At 40.3% G+C, this 21,838-nt stretch overlaps 1 protein-coding gene across 2 annotated transcripts in view; it reads left to right on the forward strand.

Moving 5' to 3' along the window:
• Positions 1-1,619: 1,619 nt before the first annotated feature.
• The window catches only part of CDC42 (cell division cycle 42), a 49,213-nt gene continuing 28,994 nt past the window's right edge, over positions 1,620-21,838 (forward strand). The window contains exon 1 of one of the 2 annotated variants that reach the window (XM_043445983.1): positions 1,620-1,744. The gene's annotated coding sequence lies outside the window, so the exon portion shown is untranslated. The remainder of the gene's footprint in view (positions 1,745-21,838) is intronic. The other variant, XM_043445982.1, reaches the window with a different exon arrangement.

A 21,838-nucleotide genomic window follows, 5' to 3' on the forward strand; every position in this document is an offset into this window, starting at 1 on the left:
CTAAAGCTTATCTTCTGATTTCATTTTAATAAACTTGCTAGGTAGTATGTAGGTAGTTACTACATGCTGTAGTATGTAGTTACCTATATACTACCTACTACCAACCTACTACCAACATACTACCTACAACTACAACTACCTAGGTAGTATGTAGGTCAACTGGCCTCTTGGGTTTGAGTCCTAGCTCTGCCATTGCCTGGCTTGGTGAGCTTGGGTAAGTCCCTTAACACATCTGAGCCTCCGTTCATGCATCAATAAGTGTGGGTAAACTTTGTGCGGTGGCAGTATCCTAGCCTATGAAGTTTATCCCAGACCTGATTATGGCTAATTGAAAAAAAAAAAAAGTGGGGGTAGTGGTTCTTAACTTCTAGGGTGGTTGTAAATTTTACATTAGCTACTATTACATGCAAACCTGTTAGCACCAACCTATAGTAAACACTCAAAAATGTATTTTTCTTGTGTAATTAAAAAGTCCAAAAGAAACTCTTAACTATTAAATATATTGGAAACAAATGTTTTTCTTGGCCAAGTTTAACTGTGGTGGTCATTAACAAAGGAGCTAATACTAAGATAAGCTATTTTCCTGTAACACTGGGAAACATCTGAATAAGACAGAAAAGGTTCCTACTCGCATGAAGTTTATACCCTAGCCGGGAAGACAGATGATCAACGGATGCTGTGAGGATAGCAAGATCAGGAAGTCCGTGACATTGAAAGGCTGAGAACCAGTGGAAGGGCTCAAGAGGAGGCAGTGACCGCGGGTGTCTTGTGGTGGGGAGGCAGTCTCTAAACCAAGAGATGTGGTTGGAGCGAGGGACAGAAGGGTCTAAACAGAGATAAGAAGTGACCTCAGCTCTTAAGCCAGTTCAGTTCAGTCGCTCAGTCGTGTCCGACTTTTTGCGACCGCATGGACTGCAGCACGCCAGGCCTCCCTGTCCCTCACCAACTCCCAGAGTTTACTCAAACTCATGTCCATTGAGTTGGTGATGCCATCCAACCATCTCATCCTCTGTTGCCCCCTTCTCCCGCCTTGAATCTTTCCCAGCACTATGGTCTTTTCCAGTGAGTCAGTTTTTCGCATCAGGTGGCCAAAGTATTGGAGTTTCAGCTTCAGCATCAGTCCTTCCAAAGAATATTCAGGACTGATTTCCTTTAGGATGGACTGGTTGGATCTCCTTGCAGTCCGAGGGACTCTCAAGAGTCTGCTCCAACACCACAGTTCAAAAGCATCAATTCTTCGGCGCTCAGCTTAAGCGAAGGCGAACTGAATACAGGCCAGGGCGAGTCAGGAGGCCGTCCCACTTGTAGCCTGGTCTCGGACAAGTCACTGCCCATTTGAGTAGCCACTGTCTTCTCTCTGCAAAATCGGGATGCTAACACTTTGTAAAGATGCAAGGATCAAATGACATGTGAGGGGCAGCGCTTTGCAAGCGATCGTTTGTAGCATAAATTAGAAATCCAGGAGAAGAACTGAAGAAAGAAGTCCAGAGAGCAGCCACGACCTAGCGACCGCGGTGGCTGGCGCGTGCGCGTTAGGCGGCCCGAGCCAGGGGCCTGGGGGGAGAGGGGGAGGAGTTCAGGCCCCGCCCGGAACCGCTCGGCCTCTTTTCTCCTCCCGGCCCCTCCCATTTCCGCGGATAACCCAACCGTGCGTCGCCTGCGTGCTGACGTCAGGCGCGTGCCCCTGTCCGGCAGCCGAGGAGACCCCGCGCAGTGCTGCCAACGCCCCGGCGGAGGAGCTGAGGTGAGTGTGGGGCCCGAGGTTGCCCCGCGGGAGCGGCTGCCCCCTCACACCGTCCCCGTCCCCTCGCCGCGCCGCCCCTGGCGTCTTCCCGTCCGCGGGGACCTTCCGCTCTGGGACCCCCGGGGGGCGGGCGCGGGGCGCCGCGGGGGGAGGGGTGCCGGGTTCGCGCGGCGCGGGTCCGGGTTCTGTCAGGGGGACTGAGGGGAGGGGGTCGCGGAGGCCCTGGCGGCGGCGGCGGGGGGCGCGGGTCCGCCCCGGAGCGCGCGGCCAGGGCGTGAGGTGCCGGGTCGAGGGCGCGGCCGGGCTGTCACCGGGCAGCGGCGGAAGGAAAGGGTCACACCCATCCCGGCCGCCCGGCTGCCCTCCCTCGCGGCCCCGCGGACGCCCACTCCCCCATTCTCCGGGGCGGACGGCCGGGCCGGGGCGGCGAGGGCCGCAGACCCTTTCTCAGGCGCCTGCGGGCTGGCGGGGCCGGGACTGCCCGGCCGGCCGGCCGGCCCCCAGCGCGCGCCCCGGCTTCGACTTCCTGCTTCGCCGCGGACATTTTGCGGCCGGCGTTGGGGGGAGGGGAGCGGATCGCGAGCGCGGTCGGGGAAGCGGGCGGCCCGGGGTGGCTCGGCCCTGCCGCGCGCCTCCTCCTCTCTGCGGCGCTGCCGCCCGACGCCTCGTCCCGCGCCAGGAGGGTGGAGGGGGTGGGGGCGGCTCGGTTGCCGCTTCTCCCGTCTCCTTGATTCCTGCTTTAGGTCGAGTTCCTCCCCATACCATTTCCGTTTGGCTTCTCCCAACTCTTCTCCCTCCCCGCCTCTTCAGCTGAAGCTTCCCTTGCTGGGAGTTAACCTAACCACCTCCCGAAACTGTCGTTCTGCCTTTTGCCTGATTCCTCTCTTTAGGGAGAAATTTTTCTTTGTTCGTTTGCTTCCCACCCCCCACCCCCCTTTTCCCTTTAAGTCCTAGAGAAATGCAGTGGGGAAGATTACGTCATTGCAATATAAGGGGTGAGAGTTTTTAACTCCTGCAAGTCAGGGGCTCGCTAAATTAAGACAGCATTTGGTAGCCTCTATTGGGTCCACCCAGTGGCATATCCTGCCTGTTTCCCAACTCCTGGTATTCAGAGATGATCTTTTGAAATCCTGGCCGTCTCATATGCGTCTGAAAGCCAGGGAGGTTTAAGATCTCAAGATGATCTTAATGCCAGGGGAATAAAACGTAAGACAACACTTTTCTTTAGCCACTTGGCGTGGGCAGTAACTTTAAAGATCCCTGTGACTGTACTGGAATGAAGTTAATTTATTTGTGGAAGCCTTTCTTTGTTAAAAATAACATTCCCAGATTATTTAACTTTAGTAAGTGTGTGTTATTGATTTAGAGTACGTACCTAAGTCGACTCGCGTGCACTTCTGTGGCAAAGGTGTGGTGAAAAGAGAATCAGTTCATTTTACACCTGTTCTTTGCTTGCTGGTCTCTTTAGTTTTGTAATTAAAATGAGTTTTGGAATTTTAACAACAACAACCAAAACAAACCTTTAAGTGAATAACATTTTCAGACTTTGGAGACCACAATATTCATTCTGCAGAATGTTAGGCACATCTTGAATTGTGTATCCTTCGCTGACTACAGGGTACTGTAGCCCAGAAAAATATTAGCATTGTGAAGCAAATGAGATCCAATTGTGTAATGCATTGTTATAAGGATAGTTCATGTTGAAACAAGTACTTTCTTATTGTTTCTCGTTTCTGTAGAGAGAACAGATTGCTTGTTAAACACTTAATAGAAGTGGTCGATTTAAAGCAGCTTTTGGTAGTTTGTAGGTGTTGGTAGATGATTATATAGGTGTGGAGCTTGGATCTTCTGAAATATATTTGTTTGCCATAATGTATCTCTTTTTAAGAATAGAAAATTGAAGTACTTATCTGCTATATTTCTCGACTCTTCTGTACTTAAGAGCTTTAAATACGCATATATCAATTGTCTTCTTCCCTTTTAAACGTATGGCAGAATAGTTTGGATTTACAGCTTTTATACTGAGGCAAGGAGATTGGTAATTGAGTATTAAAAATGGGCTCTTTCCCAGTAATTTTTTCAAGACCCCAAAGGTATCACAACCTCTTAAAATGTTTGTATATAATAGTCAACACCTGTACTCAGTTGAAACTTAACTTTTTGGGCACCCAAGGCAAGTATTACAGCCTAGGGTGGTGGTGATTCAGTTTCTAAGTCGTGTCGGACTCTTTGTAACCCCATGACCAGGCTCCCCTGTCCTCCCCTGTCTCCTAAGGTAGGCAGGGGCTGAAATCAAACATCAGTGAGATTCTTTTAGAGCCCACCAAACCCACATCTTGACTTTCTTGTAACTTCAAGATTTTTTTTATTCGGATACATTTTCCACTTTTAATTTTATGGTTTATTAGAGAAGCATTTCTAGTTACTTTAAAAATGGCTCACTAATAAAATGTTTTGATTCAAGATGTGTTGCACTTGGAAAACTTCAAAGTACAGTTTACTGTGCCTGTCTGGGATTAGTATTTATAGCCATTCTTGGAAGTAAAAGTCAAATTGTACTTTTTATTTTAAATGCATTTATCGTTTTAGGGTCTATTTTTGAGAGGACAAGGAATGCTTAATGAGGAACACTTAAGGCCACAGAGCTTCCTCTGCTGGGGGAGGGGGTTAATATTTTGTTAACTTCTGTCCCATAAATAGACCTATATATTTCCTATTAAAGGTTGCATTCTAGGTTTTCAGTATTCGGTAGTCTCTTCCAAGTCTATTAATCTCACCCACTAGAATGTAAGTCTATGAAGGCAGGACTTTTGACCTGGTATGGTCAGCCTGATCCCTGACACTTAGAGTAGTACCAAACCATGATGTATCTCAAGAAATGTTTGTCAAATGAATGAGTGTGATGTCTGAGGGTTAACATTTTGTCTTTCTACATATTCTACAGGCCTGTGTACTTTGTTTCCTGAGACGACTTCTGTGCTTGGTCAGCCATATCCATATTTGGGCTCATTGAAGTGATGATTAGTAATCTTTTGCTTGACCATATCCATATGTTTATTCCTATATTTTCTGCATGTGTGCTATCTGAACAATTAGCAGTTGCTTAGAAAATCTTTTCTGATGACCGGTTTTTATTCTCCTAAACATTATTTAGACTTTAATGTGTTTCCTTCCCCAATTTCTTTTTTGAAATAGCTTAATTATGCGACCTCTTTTCCTCAATTTAATGGTATAAAATTCTTGGTCATGTTATGTTTTGTCCCTTACGTTTCTACTTTTAGTTACTCATCCCTTCAGTCCAAAATATTTTTGCTACAGCAAATCAATTTTCATCACTTGTTTCGGCCTTTGCTCCTGTTATAAGTCCTGGATGTCAAAACTCTTCTTTACTAGTTGCCTGTGGGACATTGGTCTCAAGTTGCTCATTCCATGAAGTGAAACCCCAGTATTGCTACCAAAATGGTGTCCTGTTAAAGAAAGTTAGAAACATTTTTTTCTTAAATATTTAGCTATTATGCTGAAATCCAGAACAGTTTCTAACTGAGCAGAAATCTACATATTAAGTTACGGTGTTTACCAAGTGTCAGTGGTCAGTCAGCTGAAGAGAACCTCTGTTGTTCACTCTGTTCTTTCACACTTTACACTTGCATCATTTTCTGTAAGAGTAAGCCATCTTGATTTGCTATTGCTGTGCTTTGAGAGAGACACTGCGAGTATAGTGATTACTAGTGTAGACTCTGGAATCAGACTGCTTGGATTCAAATCCTGGCTTTGGCATTTATTAGCTCCATGCAGCCTGAGTAACGTCTTTGTGACTGTATTAACCTTCCATAGGAAAGGACTAGCAATAGTCTGTACCTCACGGTGGTGGTGGTTGGTCGCTAAGGCACGTCCGACTCTTGCGACCCTGTGGTAGGCTCCTCTGTCCATGGGATTTCCTAGGCAGAAATACTGGAGTGGGTTGCTATTTCCTTCTCCAGGGAATCTTCCCAATTCAGGACCCAGGAATTGAACCCGTGTCCTGGGCATTGCTGGTGGATTCTTCACTGCGGAGCCATTAGGGAAGCCCCACAATGTTGTTAGGAGTATTCTAAATGAAGTACTTAAAGCAATTAACTGGGGCACAGCAAGTGCTTTGTAGGTGTTTGCTCTTGCTATCATTACAGCCTTGCTTAATGCCCCCATTTTTGAGAAGTTATATGCATTTCTCTCAAACATCAACAGTTTAGTAACCATCCCTCCCCCAGTTTAATCTCATGAAACCGTAAAAATTAAATGAAGTGGGAATTGGTGTCTGCTTTAAGCTTGTATTCATTATCTTAAGTAGTGTCATAGAGCTAAGGGTGTCAGTTTTTCAAGTGTGCACTATGTGGTCCTGTGGACTAACAGCATAAGCCTCACCTTGGAGCTTCTTAGATATCTCAGGCTCCATTCCAGTCCTACTAAATCAGAATCTGCATTTTAATGCAATCTCCAAGTGATATTCATGCACTTTGAAGTTTGAAGCACCCTCTGAGTTATAGTTTCCTGCCTATTGTGTAGAATCGCCTCATGTCTGTGTTCATCATCAGGAACTAATGTGTTTAGTTTCCAAAGAGTCATTACCCACTTAGTAATAACTAATCTTAAATTCTAGTTTTAGAACTGCTTGAACTTGAGTTCAGTTACGCGTTTGAACTCAGTGACTTTTTATGGAAAACTAATTACTGTTATGAAGAGCATATGATTAGGATCATTCACATAATTGTTGGTTATGAAAACAGGTTAAATACAAAGTTGGCATTTAGCTGATCAAATGTAAAAAATGTTTTCTGCTTTTTTGGTACTAAAATAAACCATGTCTCCAGTCTCAAGGGAAAATGTTAATAACTAAAACCTAGTCTTACTTAGCTACCATCCTGAAAAAATTATTGCTATTTTTAAAGGACTTAATTAAATTTTCTCTAATTTTTCTTAATACTGATTGATGTAGAAGAGATTCACCAGTAATATCCCTGTGCAGTGTGTGCTCCAGAGCAGTGTTGCATGACATTTTTCAAATCAAGGGAGACATTAAAAAAATATGGTATGCCACCTTGGAGTAAAAGGATAAGACTACTCTTGGCTGGCTGGAGGTCCCAGGATAGCTGGGAATCAATGTCTCAGGCACACCTGTGTCCGTTCTGTGTGTCCCAAGGGGCACTTTGAAGCCATCTGCTGTTGGATATTAAGCCATGGCCATCAATTTCACCTAAAAAGATTATTGCTTTTTGTTACTCCTTGTGTAAACAGGAGAGATTGAGAATAACAGGTCAATTGAGGAGCAGATGAAATCAGGGGGAGAAATGGAGGTGGAATTAAAGAAACCTGTAATTGGTGTTAAAGAGTGTGAGATGACACATTTTGTAGAAGAAAGCATAAGCAAGATTTCAGCTACAATCCGTTTACTTTGTTGGTAGGCAATTTAAGGATATTTGTAATTTTTTGTTTTCTTTGGGTTTACTTTAAATCTGTCTAAAAGCAGATGAAGAGGAGTAGTATGTGAAAGAGGTGTTTCTTAAGAAAGATACTTTTGTTACATGTGGTTCCAAGGATTTCCATCCTAATACAGCTTTGCTGTAGCTTCTAGTGTTTGTAAAACAGCTGAAGGCTATTTGAGAGGAGCTCAATTTTAGAATCTTTTGAAGTGGAATTAAACCATCTATATTATTTATTACTTTGCCAGAAAACCATATTTTTATTGTGAGGTTTAAGAATAACAGTACAACTTAAAAGTAAACTTAGATTTTAAAATTAAAATTTCATTTTTCAGATAACTAGGGATGAATAGATAGTTCTGTGAATATTGAATACTGGGGCTTTAAATGTGAGTGCTAGGGTTTTAAGTCAGTATCTAATACTCTAATTTGTTTCAGAAAGTGTATAATAGTGTATAAATAGTATACATAGTATAACATATAAGCTATGAAAATGTTTGAATTATTTTAGGTTGTATAATTTATTTGTTTAAAGGGCCAGAGGAAATGTTTTTCATCCTAAGCATTTATAAATCAGTGGAGATGGGGATAAGGGATACTTTAGAATTTTAAGAGTGGGGATTTTTCTGGTGGTCCAGTGGTTAGAACTCTGCCTTTCCAATGCTGTGGGCATGGGTTCAATCCTTGGTTCGGGAGCTAAGATCCCACATGTCATGCTGGGTAGCCAATAAATAAAGTAAAAAAAATTTAAGAGTAATACCTGTGTTAATTCTCTAGTGTGTTTGTTTCAGAATACCTGGAAGAGGTTTCTGTGGGGATGGGTTGGAACCCCTACTGCATATATCCCCATTTTGGCAATTTATGACTGTAAGTTTGTTAAGGGTTCATAGAAGTTTTTTACGTTTGATCACAGATTGTCAGAATCTGTTTAACTCATTGTTTTTTAAACTTGTTTGGTGATGGCCCCACCTCCCCAACCCATGGAACACCCAGTTCCACTTTTGAGAAAGTGGACTGAGAGATAGTGGTGTTTGGTGGCTTGTTAATCTCCATTAGGTTCAGGGGCTGTTGGTGTGTCTTTGCTATGGGTAGAAAAGTGGAAAAAATTTCCTTAAGTTCCTGAGGCAAGTGAAAGGTAGAGACTTCAGCAGAGGCCATAGATTATCTATTCATGCTGTAGCCTAAACCCCACTCAAAATCTTTGTACAGAAATTGCTAATATGCACTTCCTTAGGATGGAACTTAGCATTTTATGTATAAAACACATCTTTGGGGTATTGATGGGGGAATTAAGTATTTATTGGAAGGACTGATGCTGAAGCTCCAATATTTTGGCCATCTGATGTGACGAGTCGACTCATTGGAAAAGACCTTAATGCTGGGAAAGGTTGAAGGCAAAAGGAGAAGGGGGCAGCAGAGGATGAGATAGTTAGATAGCATCACTCACTCAATGGATGTGAGTTTGAGCAAACTCCGGGAGATATTGGTGGACAGAGGAACCTGGTGTGTTGCAGTCTGGGGTTGCAAAGAGTTGGACACAACTTAGTAGCTTAACAGTAACAACGTGGGGGTGTAGCTCCATCTCAATTTAAAAATCAGGCAAGGTATTGGAAGGGTTGCAGACCATTATTAGGGACTGAGAAAGTGATTGTGTAGTGACTGCAAAGGAAATCTCTGAAATGGGGTCTCTGTCTTCAGTTTTCTTTGTTCTTGGATCAGTGATCCTAGTTTGAGTATTTATTATTTTCCAATATTCTGAAAAGCTTGCAGTAATTTCAAAGCCATTTTTTAAAAGCTCTGAAAGTCATGTAATTTTTTTTTTTAGTCATGTAATTCTTAAAATTACTTTATTTGAGATCCAAAGAAGTTTTATGTTTAAAAAATGATTGTTGACTTACACAAGTGTTTTAGGACTTTGTGGCAGTAATCTGTAAATTCTTTGTATTTTATAGTTTGACATCTTTCTTTTGCTTTTTCTTGTCATACATACTGCCCAATCCAATTCTCCCTCCTCACAAAAACAAAAACCTGGCCCAGATACCATCTTTTATGTTGATCTTTTTCCCCTTAGTTTTATATATTACATGGAAATGAAGATGTGTTCTCCTAAAAAATTGTCCTTGGTTCTAGTTCAGAGCCAGGAATAGAAAAAATCATTTTACTTACTGTTGGATGGTTGACCAAGAGAGGTGGGAGAATGGGGAAAGATGATTTTGTGGGGTCAGGATTAGGGTTAAGGACTTAGGTTGGGCTGTTTTAGTTCTTCTTTTTTAAAAATTACTATTTTTTGGTAGTGGGGTAATTTTTCTTTAGGATCACAATTCATGTCTTGGATGTGATATATGTTGAAGATAACAAAAGTGTGTTTTCTGTTGACATCAGATTCTTTACCTCTGCTACTTTAAGTTAGAGACATTGGTATCATTTCTGCTGTTATAAAACATAGATCTCCCATGCTCTGTCTTTTTTCCCAATAGGAAGATGAGGTGATTCTTTGCAAATATTAACACACACACTCAAAGAAACGTAAGACTTAGAAACAGCTTTTAAAATAGAGCTAATCAATAGCAAAGATTTTTGTGAAAACCTAGTTTCTGGAAATAATTTTTTTGGCAGTTCTGTGTTTTGTTAAGTATACTATTTTAATTGATGTAAATCTGAGTGAATTGTTCCAAAATTAGAAGCACATTTTAATTATAAAGCTACTGAGTGTAAGATTGGCTACATTAACTATTTCACTGTGATACAGTTGGAAACATCATGTGGTACACATTCTTTATAGGGATCTTGCTTTTTATAGAAAAGTATCTTTTTTTGCTAGTTTAAAACTCAGTAGTTTCCCTGGTGGTCCAGTGGTTAAGACTGGGCTTCTAATATAAGGTGGGGGGGATCCCTGGCCAGGGAATTAAGATCCCCCGTGCCACATGCCACAAAAAAGAAAAAAAGTAGAATTGTGCATTCCCAGACTACAGTTGCTCATGATGATTCAGGGTATTTATTCCCCAAAATGATATTGGGTGGCTTTTAAACACTTTGATGTTAATTACTTTAGCTAGTTTGGGCTGTGGCCTTGACTTAAACTTTAGGAATAGGATTCTTGTCTTTCAGAGGGAGTTAAAAAAATTTTTTTTTCCTTCCTCCCTCCCTCCCTTTCTCCAGATAGTAATAGATGAGGGTTTAGGAGCTTAGAGGATTGACTAATGGGTATATTCTGAGTTCAAAGAACAAGTTTTTGTTTTGTTTATTTTTTTACTTGCTTCATCTCTAACCCATACTGTTTTTTTTAGTGATTTCAGCAACCCTTTGTGTGCTCTCTGGAAATGACAGTTCTAGGTGTTGGCGATAGCAGTGAATGCAATAGACCAAAGCAGATCTCTGGCCCCATGAAATTGACACACTAGTGTGTGGGTTGGAGATAAGTGGCTAAAAATGAAGAAGGGGAGGCAGGGTACAGTGGAGTGTTTCAGGGTTTGTAGAACTTGGGGTACAGTTTAAGATAAGGTAATCAGAGGAGTTCTCACTCCAGAATGACATTTGAGCAAAGACCTGTAGGAGATAGGACTGAAGGAGTCATCCAGGCCAGAGCCATCTAAGTAGAGGGAACTACTGTAGTAAGTCTTGAATCAGTGACTAGTGCTGTTCCGCCTAATTTTTTTTTTTTTTCATTTATTTTTATTAGTTGGAGGCTAATTGCTTTACAATATTGTAGTGGTTTTTGCCATACATTGACATGAATCAGCCATGGATTTACATGTATTCCCCGTCCTGATCCCCCCTCCCACCTCCCTCTCCACCTGATCCCTCTGGGTCTTCTCAGTGAACCAGCCCAGAGCACTTGTCTCATGCATCCAACCTGGGCTGGTGATCTGTTTCATCCTAGATAATAGACATGTTTCGATGCTGTTCTCTCTGAACATCCCACCTTCGCCTTCTCCCACAGAGTCCAAAAGTCTGTCCTGTACATGTGTGTCTTTTTCTGTTTTGCATATAGGGTTATCGTTACCATCTTTCTAAATTTCATATATATGTGTTAGTATACTGTATTGGTCTTTATCTTTCTGGCTTACTTCACTCCATATAATGGGCTCCAGTTTCATCCGTCTCATTAGAACTGACTCAAATGAATTCTTTTTAATGGCTGAGAAATATTCCATGGTGCATATGTACCACAGCTTCCTTATCCATTCGTCTGCTGGTGGGCATCTGTTCTGCCTAATTTTATATGAAGTCTTTAAAAATAGATAAATTAATTTTTTTCTTTATTTAAAAATTTATTTTTTAAAAGAAGGATAATTGCTTTAAAAGAAGTGTATTATTTATTTATTTCCATTTATTTTTATTAGTTGGATAGAACTGATTCAAATGAATTCTTTTTAGTGGCTGAGTAATATTCCACAGTGTATATGTACCACAGCTTCCTTGTCCATTTGTCTGCTGATGGGCATCTAGGTTGCTTCCATGTCCTGGCTATTATAAACAAGTGTATTATTTAAAAGAAATGTATTATTAATGCATCTTGAATACCATTATAGGAGCTTAGCTTCTCAAAATATGGTATGTGTATATAATTTCCATAGAAGGAATTCATAGTCAAAGTAGAAGTTTCTGCTTTGATGATGTTATCTTTGGTTGCAAAGTGTGCTCTAAACGGCATATTTGTTGCCAGCACATACTGGTTGTTTTCCAGTCTTTGCAGCTCTTCTCTGTTGTTTTGTTTTTCTTGATCTCTTTTAGTGGATAGAACTATCCTGTTACCCTGTGCGCCAGGCTGAAACATCTGCAGTCATGCCAGCTGTACTGCCTTGACATAGAATTTAGTGCAAGTGTTAGAACGTCTTTATTCTTTGTTCAATTATTTCTTCAAGTGCATAGCTGAGTGCTTCTGTAGAAGTTCACCCTGTTAATTTTACATCAAAATTGGTAGACTGCTTTGATTCAGAATGTTGGTAATCTTATTTTTAAAAAAAAATCTTGTAGTTTATGAAATATATTGTTGAGTATCTGAATGTAGCTGCCTCTGCCTCATTAGATATAACAAAATTTAAATGACCATGGTTAGTTTTGTAACCGTGGTGGCCTCTCATCTGATAACCTGTTTAGAGAAAGGTTCTCAGTTTGTCACTCATTTTATGGTGTGTGTGTTGTCTAGGTTACAGAGTAACTTTTTTTTTTTTTTTTGCTTCACACTTTTTTGCTGCAAATGTATGCTTGTATGTGGGACTTCTGATACAGACTGGCACATGATTTCATCCTTGATGGACTTAGGACCAAATTATTGTGTTCTGATTCTGAAAAGGCTATTCTTCTGTGTGTTTTTTTACAAAAGAACATAATAGCTTGACCTTAAGATTTCTTTTCCAACTTCTCTATTTGTCTGTGTTACACATCTCTCCTGTAATTTCCCGAACTAAAAAAGCTTCCTCATAATTGACCACCTCCTTAAATAAACCCATCCTGCACCCACAGACTGGTCAGCTGTTCCTTTACTGGCATACAGCCACTTCCCTAGCTCAGGCCCTTGGATTATTAAAGTAGTTTCTTAGCTGAGTTCCTGTATTTTATCTGGTTACCTTTGACAGTTCACCTTGGAGTACAGATACAAGATTGATACGCCTAAAAAGAAAAACTGGTTCATGGATCAGAAAGAAATGGTAGCCTCTTATTCCCCATCCACGTTAAATGAAAGTTCCTGTCCTTCGCTTTCAGAGTCTGTATGACATGAACTCATCCTGTGTGTGTGTTTCTTTCACTTGATAGGCTAGCACTGCTTGTGCCCTTTCTCCTGAAATCTATTCTCATTCTTGGCCACTCCCATGTTTTATTACTTTTGAAAATCTTTGGAAGTTGTAGCAGACTATTACAATTGTGTTATTCTCTTCTGCTTGTAACTAGTAAAGTATACAAGGTGATGTATGTCAAGCTATCTAGCATAGTGTTTTACACAGAGTAGGCATTGAGGAAATTACTAAATTTGTTTTGAAATTAGGGTTTCTGCCTTACCCAATGTAGTGCTATAATAGACACTTAAATATCTTGCTGACGTGTACAGTATGTAGAGTCGTTTCTTGGAAGAACAGAAGTGTAACATGTTCTAGATTCTAACTTGTGTCCCGATGCAGTGAAGATTAAAAAAGATCTGTTAGGCACTTGGTTCTTGTTCATTAATTGATATACACACACACTCACTCACTCTAGCATAGCTGTTATTTTCTTCATTGTTTGCTCTGTTGGTATTCTTCATAACTATTTTTAATATGTATTGCATGTCATTCTCTGGTGTTTTGTTACTTAATCGTTTTTTTCTGCTGTAACATTATGGTATTTCATTGTTTCTTAATAAAGTATTTTCTTTTTTGGATAAATTATCTGAAGTGGAATTATTTTTTAAAAAACAAGAATAAAAGTTTTAATTGTTGAAATACATTGGTACATTTTAGTACTAAGTGGATGAAGGGGATTATTGAGGCAAATGAGTGAATATTTTATGACTCTTGGAATACAATACAATATGTTAAAAAAAAAGCCTATGCTCATGAAGTAGATCACAGATTTTTATGGGTTTGGTTTATTGGTACTTGATACCTTGTAGACCAGGTTTGCTCATAATGTTTTCCTTACTTGTTGAATGTCTTTTGGAGTCTTTTCATTTTAATAGATAGCTTTGTTTTTAAAATTAAAATACTACATGCACATGGTGAGAGCTTCAGTACAAAAGAGAATATGATGAAAAATATGTCTACTCATCGCAGACACACCCATATCCTCTACCCAGAAGCAGTCAGTTGTCCAGCAGATGTATTTTTGTAGAGAGTCTCTGGACCTGTCAGTATATATGTATCTCCTCTCCATTAAAAAATTCACATGCATCAATTGCTATATTATGCACACTCTTTGCACTTTTCTTTTCAACAACAATACATTTTGGAGATCTTCCACACTTGCACTGTATTGGTACTGTTTTGTTAGGGTTATCGTAACAAAGTACCATAGTCTGGGAGATTTAAGCAGCAGTTTATTTCCTTACAGTCCTGAATACTGGGAGTTTAAAATCAGGGTTTGGGCAGGGTTAGTTTCTTCTGAGGGCCTCTCTTCTTAGTTTATAGATGGCCGACTTCTAGTGTCTTCACTTGGTCTTCCCTCTGAGTGTCCCAGTCTTGTTATAAGGACACCAAGTTAGATTAGGGCCCACCAATATGATCTCATTTTACTTTCATTATTTCTATATATTATTTCCATAAAAGCTATATCTCTAAATATAGTTGTATTATTTAAAAATTTTTTGAATTTAAATTTTTAATTGGGGTATAATTGCTTTACAATGTTGTGTCAGTTTCTGCTGTACAACAGTGTAAATCAGCTACATGTGTTGTATGCATATAGCCCGTCCCTCTTGAGCCTTCCTCCCAGCCCCCTCCACCCCACCTCTCCAGGTCGTCACAGAGCACCGAGCAGAGCTCCCTGTGCTATACCGCAGCTTCCCACCAGCTGTCCTGTTTTACAAGTGGTGTATATGTGTCAGTGCTGCTCTCTCAGTTCACTCCCGCTTCCCCTCGTGTCCAGAATTCCGTGCTCTACATCTGTCTCTATTCTTGCCCTACGCATAGGTTCATCAGTACCAGTTTTCTAGATCCCATATATATGCATTAATATGCAATATTTCTTTTTCTTTTTCTGACTTACTTCACTCTGTATGACAGACTCTAGGTCCATCCACATCAACAAATGACCCGATTGGGTTCCTTTTTATGGCTGAGTCATACTCCACTTATGTTCAGTTCCGTTCAGTTCAGTCGCTTAGTTGTGTCCAACTCTGCGACCCTATGAACCGCAGCACTCCGGGCCTCCCTGTTCATTACCAACTCCCGGAGTTTACCCAAACTCATGTCCATTGAGTTGGTGATGCCATCCTACCATTTCATCCTTTGTCATCCCCTTCTCCTCCTGCCCTCAGTCTTTCCCAGCATCAGGGTCTTTTCCAATGAGTGAGCTCTTCATATCAGGTGGCCAAAGTATTGGAGTTTCAGCTTCAACATCAGTCCTTCCAATGAACACCCAGGACTGATCTCCTTTATGATGGACTGGTTGGATCTTCTTGCAGTCCAAGGGACTCTCAAGAGTCTTCTTCAACACCATAGTTCAAAAGCATCAATTTTTCAGTGCTCAGCTTTCTTTACAGTCCAACTCTCACATCCATACATGACTACTGGAAAAACCATAGCCTTGACTAGTAGCCTTGACCTCTGGTGACAAAGTAATGTTTCTGCTTTTTAATATGCTGTCTAGGTTGGTCATAACTTTCCTTCCAAGGAGTAAGTGTCTTTTAATTTCATGGCCGCAGTCACCATCTGCGGTGATATTGGAGTTCAAAAAAATAAAGTCAGCCACTGTATCCCCATCTATTTGCCGTGAAGTGATCGGAGCAGATGCCATGATCTTAGTTTTCTGAATGTTGAGCTTTAAGCCAACTTTTTCACTCTCCTCTTTCACTTTCATCAAGAGGCTCTTTAATTCTTCACTTTCTGCCGTAAGGGTGGTGTCATCTGCATATCTGAGGTTATTGATATTTCTCCCGGCAATCTTGATTCCAGCTTGTGCTTCCTCCAGCCCAGCATTTCTCATGATGTACTGTGCATATAAGTTAAATAAGCAGGGTGACAATATACAGCCTTGGCGTACTCCTTTTCCTATTTGGAACCAGTCTGTTTTTCCATGTCCGGTTCTAACTGTTGCTTCCTGACCTACATACAGGTTTCTCAAGAGGCAGATCAGGTGGTCTGGTATTCCCATCTCTTTCAGAATTTTCCACAGTTTATTGTGATCCACACAGTCAAAGGCTTTGGCATAGTCAATAAAGCAGAAATAGATGTTTTTCTGAAACTCTCTTGCTTTTTCGATGATCCAAAATATGTATCACATCTTTTATTCATTCATCTGTCAATGGATGTTTAGGTTGCTTCCATATCCTTGCTGTTGTAAATAGTGCTACAGTGAACATTGGAGTACATGTGTCTTTGCATTATGATTTTCTCAGGGTATATGCCCAGTAGTGGGATTGCTGGATCATATTTTTATTTATTTTCAGTTTTAGTTTTTTTAAGGAACCTCCATACTGTTCTCCAGAGTGATTGTGTCAATTTACATTCCCACCAACAGTGCAAGAGAGAGTTCCCTTGTCTCCATGTCCGGTGCAGCATTTATTGTTTGTACATTTTTTGATGATGGCCTTTCTGACCAGTGTGAGGTGATGCCTCACTGTAGTTTTGATTTGTATTTTTCTAATAATGAGTGATGTTGAGCATCTTTTCATGTGCCTCTTGGCTATCTGTATGTATTCTTTGGAAAAATGTCTGTTTAGGTCTTCCACAAATTTTTTGATTGGATTATTTGTTTTTTGATGTTGAGTTGTGTGAGCTGCTTGTATATTTTGGAGATTAATCCTTTGTCAGTTGCTTCATTTGCAGATATTTTCTCCCATTCTGAGGGTTGTCTTTCATGTTGTTGACAGTTATATTCTGAGTTACTGATGTTTATGACTTCAGCATATCAGTTTGTGGGGTGGGCACAAAAAATAGTTGCATGATATTCCTTCATAATATAACCTATTTTACTGTACCCCTGTTGGTGTGCATTTTGCTCCTGCAAACAGGGCTGTGGTAAATATGTTTGTGCCTCCCTCTTTGCATACTTGGAGAACGTCTTAGAAATGGAACTGCCAGATCAAAGAATGTATATATTAAATTTTGTTAGGTACTGGCCTACACGTGGGAGCTTGTTCCTTATTGTTTCTGATACTTTTTGGAAGCAAAAATTTGCTTTGTGTATCCTGTCCTAATGTAAAATCCACATTTTATTTTCAAGGGTATATCATGGACTTTCACTTTGCATTTTGATGGGGTATAAACACAACCCCCTGTAGAAGACTGCTTAATTAGATTCTGAATTAACTGCTTATCTGGGTCATTTTGGGGCTTCCCAGGTGGTGCTAATAGTAAAGAACTTGCCTGCCAATGTAGGAGATGCAAGAGATGCGGTCGATCCTTGGGTTGGGAAGATCCCCTGGAGGAGGGCATGGCAACCCGCTCCAGTATTCTTGCCTGGAGAATCCCATGGACAGAGGAGCCTGGTGGGCTACAGCCCATGGGGTCACAAAGAGTTAGACACCACTGAAGCGACTTTTGCACACAGCACACTAGGCCACTTCACAGTGATAAAAAGCATTCATATTTGAGTGTTAAGTGCTGTACAGAGGAGTAACTCAGTTAATTATTACAACCTGTGATGTTAGTACTATTTCTGTTTTTAATGGAGAAACAAGGTCTTGAAAAGAGGTTAAGCTTGCCCAAAGTCACACAGGAATGGAAATGTAAAATTCGGGCTGAAAGTGAGTGTTAGTCACTCAGTCGTGTCCACTCTTTGCGACTCCATGACTGTATTGTAGTCTACCAGACTCCTCTGTCCATGGAGTTCCCAAGGTAAGGATACTGAAGTGGGTTGCCATTCCCTTCTCTCGGGGAATCTTCCTGACCCAGATATGGCACCCAGGTCTCCTGCATTGCAGGCAGTTTCTTCCCTGCATTGCAGGGAAGCCCCCCAAATCCCTAATGGGCTACTTGACTTGAAAGATTTTGTGGCTGACTCCTCTGTATTGTTTTCTTGGGTGTATTAGAGACTTGCTAAATAATTGTTGCATGATTAATTGTTACTTTGTCTCTTCTTTAAGTAAAGGTGGATTGCAACCCTTTCTGTAACATTCAAAAGCTCTTGCTACAAATGTGACATTGGAATTTAAACTACAAATGTGGCATTTAGTTTAAGCTGTTCTTTGAGATCAGAGTGAGGGGATTTCAGAAAGGAAACCAACCCTAACCTAGTCAAGTAGAAGCAAGGATTTTTCTTATATATAATATTTAGATACTTTCATTTCACAACAGTGGTTACGATCTTTTTCATAGGGCCATTTTGGTTTTTGCAGATTATAATTGGGGATAAAAGTAAGGTGCCAGATTAGTTGTTTACTCTCTACCAGGTGATAATCAATAGTTTTATACACATTGCTTTGTTTCTCGTTGTGGCAGTTTTGTGAGTTAGATGTTATTGTAGGGAAGTGAAGTAACTTGCTGGGATTACATACATTAAAATTTTCAATTCTTGTACTGTATTAGGTGCCTTGGGAAGGAGATAAAAAAATATAAGCCTAGTTTCCCCTCTCGGAGAGCTTAAACTCTTTTAGAATAAACACAAACTTATGTGACTAAAAACAACATAATTAAGTGCTCAGTTGTGTTTTACATTTGTTCAGTGAGTACCTACTGTGTCCAGTATTGATCTATATTCTGGGAATACAGCAGAGTCCCTGCCTTCGCAGAGATTTCCTTATTTTTTCCCTGTCTTCCTTTACTGCACTATAACATAAACAAGATAATTATAGATTATGACTGTACTATAATGGAAATAAGCAGGATAATACGATGGAAGTAAGGAGGGAGGGAGCTGGATAGTACACTCTACATAGTGTGTTTAGGGGAGAATTTTCTGAAGAGATGATTTAAGCTGAGATCTGAAGGATGAGAAGTCAAAGGGTGTTGTGAACAGGGGTTCACAACTATTTGGCAAGTGTAACGACTTGTAAGCAGGACAGGACTTGGCATGTTTGAGGAATATAGTGAAACATGTATAGCTAGAGCATGAAGAGTGAAAGGGATAGAGTATGAAATAGGAAATTTAAGAGCTAAGAAGGGCCTTGCCATGAAAGGTCAGAGAATTTGGGTGGTTTCTGATAGCTGCAGTAGTTAGGGAATGTGTTTCAGATAAGGTGGGATTTTGGGGTGGGAAGTTAGGATAGAAATAGGATGAGTTGTAAGGCTAGACATCCAAGATTTGGAGAGATTTTATGGATAAAAGCACAGACATTCAAATAAGCACCAAACTGTATTAGATAATTTAAATAATATCAGGCAATTGGCAATTGATTAGATGGACCGAGTAAGATGCACACTTAGTTGAGCAGTTTCAGTCCTGTTTTTGCCTAGGTTGTCAGACCTCAGAGCTGTAGCAAATTTAGACTTGAGATTTGGGATCTGTGAAATGCTCTGTCTTTTGTTATCTGATCTTTTGCAGGAAACTGAGGGGAGATTTGAGTGTGTTTTAATATCTCCTTGCCCTTTCTTAATTAAGAGAACAGAATTATGTTGCCTTTAAGAGACCAGAACAGGAAAACTGCATTTAAGGGTGTCCGTATTAATATTATGAAGGAAGATTGTGCAGGGGTGATACTTATTTTCTTATTGTCTGTATATACCACTTAGGATTATTGCCCCAAGGGGACATGAACTTTGTTCCAGGCATAGGGGGTAATGGCTCTGTATAGGACAGTGCTTGGCACATATTAAGTGTTTGTTGAATGAATAAATCTATAAGTCTTGAATATTTTGAAGGAAAATCTTATTGTAATTTCCCTTCTTTTCTAATCAGATTCTTAGTACTCTTATACATTTTTGCATCTTCATTTTTCCAAATTGTTTTGAAATATATTACACTCAGAAATTATATAGCTTAGTAGATACTTACTAATTGAACTAATTTTTTTTTTTTTGAGCCACAAAGACAATAAAAAATGATTACTTCGGCTAGCATCCCTTAATTTTTGCTAGTTTGAGGAAGGAAAACTCAGCAAGGTTCTAAAAATAAGGACTCCCGTTCTTACTGGATCAGACATGTCTGAATGAAGTCATTTTCAAAAATGAAGCTGACACAGCAAACTTTGAGCTCTGCTGAAAACATCTTTTTACCACATAGGATCATAATCTTTCATTTTATGAGTGCTACTGTCAGCACTTTTTCTCTGACAGTTGCTTCATTTTTTTGTTGTCTCAAGGACCCAGAGAACCTTAATTTGGCACCCGCTTCTCTACTGTCTCATGTAGGTTGTGGTTTCACAATATATATCAATTTCTTTCACAGGTGGCAGAGAATGGAAGAATTGAGTAATTGCTTTAATGAGTGCCTAATGTTTGCCTTTCAACACTTTGCATATGTTAATGCATCTAATTGTCAGCTGGAGATATTAGAAATTTTGCAGACATTTTGTGGGGGAGAGATACATGAAGAATTTGAGATGTTTTTGCCCAAAGATACTTTTCTTTTGTGTAACATCTGGAAAGTACATTTAGGAGAGGGGAGAAAAACCCATTATCTTTTCCAGCAATCAAAGGCTTTTGTAGTGTTACCACATTCTGCCCAAGTCTGTTTCCCTGATTTCTTTGACTAATTTTGGTGCGAATTTTACATATATTTGCCAGTCTCATGTTAAAAAAATCAAGAGGAAAAAAGCAACAACAGGGCTCTCAGACATGTACCAGGAGACTTCCTCCTTTATATAATGACTTAATTTTAGAAGTGAATAAGTAGAATTTTGGGGGAAAAGAAGCATACTCACAGCTATTTAGGGGCTTCCTTGGTGGTTCAGACTGTAAAGAATCTGCCTTCAATGCAGGATACCTGGGTTCGATCCGTGGGTCGGCAGATCTTCTGGAGAAGGGAATGGCAACCCACTCCAGTATTCTTGCCTGGAGAATTCCATAGACAGAGGAGCCTGGCGGACTACAGTCCGTGGGGTTGCACAGAGTCCGGCATGACTGAGTGACTAATACTTTGACTTTCACAGCTATTTAAGGATAGGAGAACAAAATAAGGTTTGGTTTTTGCTAAAATAGCAGATTTATTACCTTTATTTAAAGCAAAACAAATGCGTTCTTATTTTTATTTTACCACCTTTCTTTTTTTTTTTTTTTTTTTACCACCTTTCTTGATAGAGGATTGTGGCCTTCACTCATTTCTTCCTATTAGAACAGACACCTGGAAGATGGAACATAAACAATTGAAGCAACCAGTCAGCTCTTAGGGAACATGTACTGGCTTGAGTAAGGAGATCAAGGTGTAAAAAATGTTTACTATTTCAGGAGGGTTTTCTGTAAAGAAAACTTTTGGATACTGCATAAGATATGAGACCTGGTAACATAGCCTCTACTCTGTTAATTATTCTAGGAAATCATCTAATTGCTCTGACATTTACTTGCACAACTTAAGTGCACAACAAAATCATTCTCCTAGAGCTCAGTCAATTAAGTAAACAGGGTTGGGGATTTTATTTTACTCCCCTTAAAAGCTAATATGTTAGCCTTGTATTGTTTTATGGATGTTGGCAGAAAACATGGGTCAGAGACAATGAATTTAATTAAACCATAGCCAGCAGCAGGAGATGAGAGTGTTGTGTGCTATGTCGCTTACACTAAGACTTCTAGATGGGAGATGCAGTGGGTTTGTGTTATAGCTGAGGAACACCAAGGTTAGGGAACCTACTATTTAGTAGCATGCGGAAGGCAGCTTTGCTGTTTGTCCCAGAGGGAGACTTTACTGTACCCTTCAAGGTGGTTTGCTGCAAACATAGCCTTGTGACATGATCTGGATGGAGTGATCAGGGCCTTGCATACGTAGCATACCTAGAAGATGCTTAGGACCACAAGAGACCCCTGAGGACTGTCTCCCCCAACACAGGGTTGTCTGCTTTTTACTAGCAGAAAGTTACTTTGTAGAATTCTGGTTTTAATTTATTGTTCAAATTGAAATGCACACATTTATT

The sequence above is a fragment of the Cervus canadensis genome, chromosome 24 (assembly GCF_019320065.1).
Source record: "Cervus canadensis isolate Bull #8, Minnesota chromosome 24, ASM1932006v1, whole genome shotgun sequence".
Classification (NCBI taxonomy): domain Eukaryota; kingdom Metazoa; phylum Chordata; class Mammalia; order Artiodactyla; family Cervidae; genus Cervus; species Cervus canadensis.